The sequence below is a fragment of the Nycticebus coucang genome, chromosome 3 (genome assembly GCF_027406575.1).
Source record: "Nycticebus coucang isolate mNycCou1 chromosome 3, mNycCou1.pri, whole genome shotgun sequence".
NCBI lineage: Eukaryota > Metazoa > Chordata > Mammalia > Primates > Lorisidae > Nycticebus > Nycticebus coucang.
Genome location: NC_069782.1, coordinates 46,143,341 through 46,149,441, shown reverse-complemented (window position 1 = coordinate 46,149,441; position 6,101 = coordinate 46,143,341). Strand labels below are relative to the sequence as shown.

General features: G+C 52.5%; 1 pseudogene; it reads left to right on the top strand.

The window, feature by feature from the left end:
- Positions 1 to 4,722: 4,722 nt before the first annotated feature.
- LOC128581708 (transcriptional repressor protein YY1-like) lies at positions 4,723 to 5,844 on the top strand (annotated as a pseudogene).
- Positions 5,845 to 6,101: the final 257 nt, after the last annotated feature.

Genomic DNA, 6,101 nt, shown 5'->3' with positions numbered 1-6,101 from the left:
GGCAATATACAATCAAAAAATAGCTGGGCATTGTGGTGGGCGCCTGTAGTCCCAGCTACTTGGGAGGCTGAGGCAAGAGAATCACTTAAGTTTGAAGTTGCTGTGAGCTGTGACACCACAGCACTCTACCCAGGGCGACAGCTTAAGACTCTGTCTCGAAAAAAAGAATTGTAGCTTTAAAAAATAGTTTTATCATAGACATGCTGACCATACAAGGCATGTGTGTACAATCTCTAACCCCATACCCACCATATGGTGAGCACTCACTAGCCAGTAGCTGGTTACGATACTTGCAGAACTACTAGAAGTGGCAGCAGAAATATCTATCTCCTATGTGCCAGGTACCAAATATATTCATTTACAGATATTTGTAATTTCCAAATAAACTTGATCCATAGATAAAGAGTTATCATTACCATGTGCAGAGGAGGAAACAGGTTCCATAAGGGGTCAAGTTTTCTGAAAGGTAGAGCTCAGCCCTGGGGTCTAGAACCAATGCCACAGCTTGTGTGTGCCTTACAGCAGACTGTGCCAAGTCGGATTACCCAGGAAATCAGCAAAATTGTCTCAGGACTACACTCACCAGAAACCTGCCCTGTGGGCGTCAGAGGAGACCCAATACCAGCCATCCTGAGCTCTGAACCCACTTCCCTCAGGCCAGAGAGGTGTCTCCTCTTTCCAATCCTGGGAAAATCTGAATGAAAAATGGAGAACCCTGCAGGTGGGAAGTTGTGGGGGTGGGTGGGGGTTACACAGAGCCCTGAGAATAGAATATGTGCATTTTCTTGTTAGAGTCAGAATGGCCTGGCATGCGGGGTGTGGGAGTTGCCAGAAGCTACCAGGGCTTCTTTCCTGTGTGCTGAATAGCTGATGTTCAGACATGTGGATTCCTAGGTCACTAATCTTTGAAGCGGGCCTGCTTTCTTTGCAATCGTGCCCTAATCATTAGCCAATGGGGACTTTGGGAGTAGAGTGTTCTGGGAATACTTCCTGTCAGTTTTTTCCCAGCCTCTCTTTGGAATGCCTCTGCAATCCTCTTTGTAACTCCCAGGGTGGTCCAATGCGCCCAAAGGGACTCTGCCTTTGTGCTCAAAAGGATTCCCAGCACTCAACCTCAAAAAATAGCTCCAGGCTTATCAAGACCTAGTTGAAATAGTTTCTGTTCTTGTATTTATTTTTTTTAATACACAAGTCTGACCTGGTCTCTACAAGTTACTCACAAAGAATAACTTTGCTCCTTACTTTGTAAATTATATATCACTGACAGGTACTAATCTGTATGCTTATTCTGGAAACTCTGAGAAACAAGAGAGTCTCCTCCATCTATGTGAGGAGCTCCTGAGCCTCTGACGAGAAAGAGAAAATGGGACTTTAGTCTTTTTTTCTTTTTTTTTTTTTAGGCAGAGTCTCACTTTGTTGCCCTTGGTACAGTGCCATGGCTTCATAGCTCACAGCAACCTCAAACTCTTGGGCTCAAGTGATTCTCTTGCCTCAGCCTCCCAAATAGCTGGGACTACAGGCGCCCTCCACAACACCCTGCTAGTTTTTTAGAGACAGGTCTCACTCTTGCTCAGGCTGTTCTTGAACTCATTAGCTCAGACAATCACCGTCTCAGCCTCCCCGAGTGCTGGGATTACAGATGTGAGCGAGACACTGTGCCCTGCTGGGACTTTCGTTTTGATAGCCAGACACCTGGGACACTGGGATTAACACTCCTGACAAAGAGGGGAGGCAAACGCCCTCCTGATTTCCTGGAGGAGCACATGGGGAGGTGAGAAGGGCAGCGGAGGGCAGGGCCCACATGGGGACACACACAGAGGGACATCAGCATGCTGGGGTCTCCAATGGCATCTGGTCTGGGCCAGAGAAGACTTTCTAAGCTCCTCGGGGGATAATGCAATAACCAAAAAAGGCCAGACTCACCTTGATGGAGGACACAGCCGCAGCCATGTGGCCATCCTCATTATTAAAGGGCACCAAGGATCCAACCAGCTGCCGAGACCCTCTGGGAAAGGGGGTGAGCAGGCAACAGTGGGTGCGGCTGGGACTGGCAGATGAAATGCTATTGTCCTGTTACCCAAGCCGTGACCCTCTCCATGGAGGGAGGCTGGGACATGCCAGTTTCATAACACTAAATGTGATATTTGCAAGGACTAGATGGTTCCCTTCCCCTTCCTGCCGGCTGTGCTTCCTCTGAGCTCCCCACGAGGCCCGCCCCTCTCCTCGGCTGGGATTCCGACTGTCCTCTGAGCGCCCCACGAGGCCCGCCCCTCTCCTCGGCTGGGATTCCGACTGTCCTCTGAGCGCCCCACGAGGCCCGCCCCTCTCCTCGGCTGGGATTCCGACTGTCCTCTGAGCGCCCCACGAGGCCCGCCCCTCTCCTCGGCTGGGATTCCGACTGTCCTCTGAGCGCCCCACGAGGCCCGCCCCTCTCCTCGGCTGGGATTCCGACTGTCCTCTGAGCGCCCCACGAGGCCCGCCCCTCTCCTCGGCTGGGATTCCTACTGTCCTCTGAGCTCCCCAAGAGGCCCGCCCCTCTCCTCGGCTGGGATTCCGACTGTCCTCTGAGCTCCCCACGAGGCCCGCCCCTCTCCTCGGCTGGGATTCCGACTGTCCTCTGAGCGCCCCACGAGGCCCGCCCCTCTCCTCGGCTGGGATTCCGACTGTCCTCTGAGCGCCCCACGAGGCCCGCCCCTCTCCTCGGCTGGGATTCCGACTGTCCTCTGAGCGCCCCACGAGGCCCTCTCCTCGGCTGGGATTCCGACTGTCCTCTGAGCGCCCCACGAGGCCCGCCCCTCTCCTCAGCTGGAATTCCGACTGTCCTCTGAGCTCTGTTTCCATCTCCAGTTCCTTTCCTTCCCTGGTGACACGCAATCACACGCTCTGGTTGTACATGCTCCCTAGGAAATTGGAGCTGCCCCATTCCTGGAAGCCTGCTGCTCTCAAGCCTCAGACATTCCATGAGAGAAGCCTCCTTCTGCAAAGTTCTATTTGTACCTCATGTGGGTGGTCAAGTGTGCACTGAGAGCTGGTTGTGTGAAGGGGCAGGGGTGGGGAGGCCTGTGGGTGGGAATGAAAGATGAAAACTTTACCCTTATAGCAGACAGTTGTCCAGGGTCAGTGCAAGGGCCTCACAGAGATGAAATTGCAGACAGACAGAGATGGGGGAACCTCAGCTCTTAGAAAGGTGCTCACTGCTGGGCTGCATCAGCACCTCCTCCAGGAGGCATGAGGAGAACCAGGAGGAAGTGAAGAGCTTCCTTGGCTTCTAGACTAGTTGCTTTAATCTCTTTGTAGAGGTTAAACACCTTGTGCCCTTGGAATACCCCAAACAGTGGGACAAGGATCCCTTATGACAAAGGGGTGCCTCTCACACCTGAGGTGCAGGGTGGAGCCTTTCTTAAGCCTTCATTTTGCAAAATTCAGGGCTGGAAGAAGGGTCTCCCTTCCATTACCCAGCCGAGTCCCTGCATTCCCTGCCTGAGGGGCAGCCCCCCTTCATAGCCAGGAGCCCAGGGTTAGGCCTGCACCCAGAAATCTCCAAGGAACCCTGAAGGAGTGGAGGACACTGAGGTGAAGGGTCACTTAGTGAGGTCACACAGCCCGAGCACCATCCTGGGGCAGGATGTTATCAGGTGAGAGAGCCAGAGAAGCAGGGCGGCAGACAGGCCTCAGGACAGCACCACTCTCACCAAGACATAAAAATCTTCAAAGGCTAATTTGTAAAATAGGAGAGAAGCAAGGGGACTAGAGGGACTTTGACAAACTACGAAAGGTCATAAAAGCAAGGGATGGCAAGAACTGTGTGAAGGCTGCTGTGGGGCCTGGCTCTGGGGTGCCCCTGAGGAGATTTAACGCCTTCCTGCTGTGTTCCCCAAGCTTGCCGCACCCCCTGGCTGGGCAGTCCTCCATCCAGCCTATCAACCTACCTGTGGTCCCTGGGTGCAGCCTGAGCACAGTGGGGGGCCCCTGGCCATTCATTCCCCAGAAAGCAGGGCCTGTCAGTTGCACTTGGGAGACATGACTTCATTCCACTCCTTAAAAAGGCACACGTATGTTTTTCTTGAAGAAATACTAAATCAGACTCATCTCTATATTTTTCACCGCCTCAGTTCACAGCCCCATCATCCCATAAATAAAATGATGCCTTCAAAGCACACAGACTGTCTCGCAGGGTGGTCCGGGAAGGGACTGCAGACTATGAGGTGGCCTGTGGGCCACATGCCACTGCAGTCACAGCTCTCTCTGCCTCTCCCAGGCCACTCTCTAATCCCAGAGAAAGGTGAGCCCTGCCGCTTCATTCCTGCTGACTCCAAAGGGCTGTGCATCAGAGTCAGCATCCCGTCTTGGAAAAAGCAGGGCCTCTGGAGTCCCCCAGATCTGCATCAAATGACAGCTCTGCCACATAACTGCCCTCTGATCTTAGGAGCTTACTCAACTTCTGCAAGCTCCTGCTTTCTTTTCAGTGGAAGGGAGACGATCTACCTGGAGATGCCTGGAAAATGGTAACTTTTATTATTGCCTTAATCATTATTGTCTCTATTTGAAATTAAATACTGCTCGTCAGGTAATAGAGATAATAGAGGCTTAAATTTTTGCCTAAATCAAGTAGATTTAGAACTGCCCATTTTCACTTCAGGCCATGGTGTAGAAAATAATTTTAGATCAAGTTAGAATACATTCCAATGGGCCGGCCGCCTCCTCGCCCGCCCGCCCGCAGCCATGGCCTTGGGCGACACCCTCCACATGGCCACGGACGGCTGGGAGATGCGGGCAGAGATCGTGGAGCTGCACGAAATCGAGGTGGAGACCATCCCGGTGGAGACCATCGAGACCACGGTGGTGGGCGAGGAGGAGGAGGACGACGACGGCGGCGGCGGCGGGGGCGACCAGGGTCACGCCGGCCACCATCACCACCACCACCCGCCCATGATCGCGCTGCAGCCGCTGGTCACCGACGACCCGACCCAGGTGCGCCACCACCAGGAGCTGATCCTGGTGCAGACGCGCGGAGGTGGTGGGCGGCGACGACTCGGATGGGCTGCGTGCCGAGGACGGCTTGGAGGACCAGATCCTGATCCCGGTAGCCGCGCCGACCGGCGGCGACGATGACTACGAAGAGCAGACGCTGGTCACCGCCGCGGCGGCCGCGTCAAGAAGGGCGGCGGCAAGAAGAGTTACCTCAGCGGCGGGGCCGCGCGGCAGGCAACGAGAAGTGGGAGCAGAAGCAGGTGCAGATCAAGACCCTGGAGGGCGAGTTCTGGGTCACCATGTGGTCCTCAGATGAAAAAAAAGACATTGATCATGAGACAGTGGTTGAAGAACAAATCATGGGAGAGAACTCGCCTCCTGATTATTCGGAGTATATGACAGGAAAGAAACTTCCTCCTGGAGGAATACCTGGGATTGACCTCTCAGACCTCAAACAACGGGCAGAATTTGCTAGAATGAAGCCAAGGAAAATCAAAGAAGACTATGCTCCAAGAACAATAGCTTGCCCTCATAAAGGCTGCACAAAGATGTTCAGGGATAACTCTGCCGTGAGAAAACATCTGCACACCCCAGGCCCCAGAGTCCACGTCTGTGCAGAATGTGGCAAAGCTTTTGTTGAGAGCTCAAAACTAAAAGACACCGACTGGTTCATACTGGAGAGACGCCCTTTCTGTGCACATTCGAAGGCTGTGGGAAACGCTTTTCACTGGACTTCAATTTGCACACACGTGTGCGAATCCATACCGCAGACAGGCCCTATGTGTGTCCCTTTGATGGTTGTAATGAGAAGTTTGCTCAACTAACCTGAAATCTCACATCTTAACACATGGTAAGGCCAAAAACAACCAGTGAAAAGAAGAGAGAGAAGACCCTTCTTGACCACGGGAAGCACCTTCCAGGAGTGTGATTGGGAATAAATATGCCTCTCCTTTGTATATTATTTTTAGGAAGAATTTTAAAAATGAATCCTACACACCTAAGGAACATGTTTTGATAAAGTAGTAAAAATTAAAAAAAAAAACTTTAATAAAATGACATTGCTAAGAAGCTCTATCTTGCTCTGTAATCTCATCCCAAAACCACAGTGTTTTTGTAAATTGTGGTCCCAA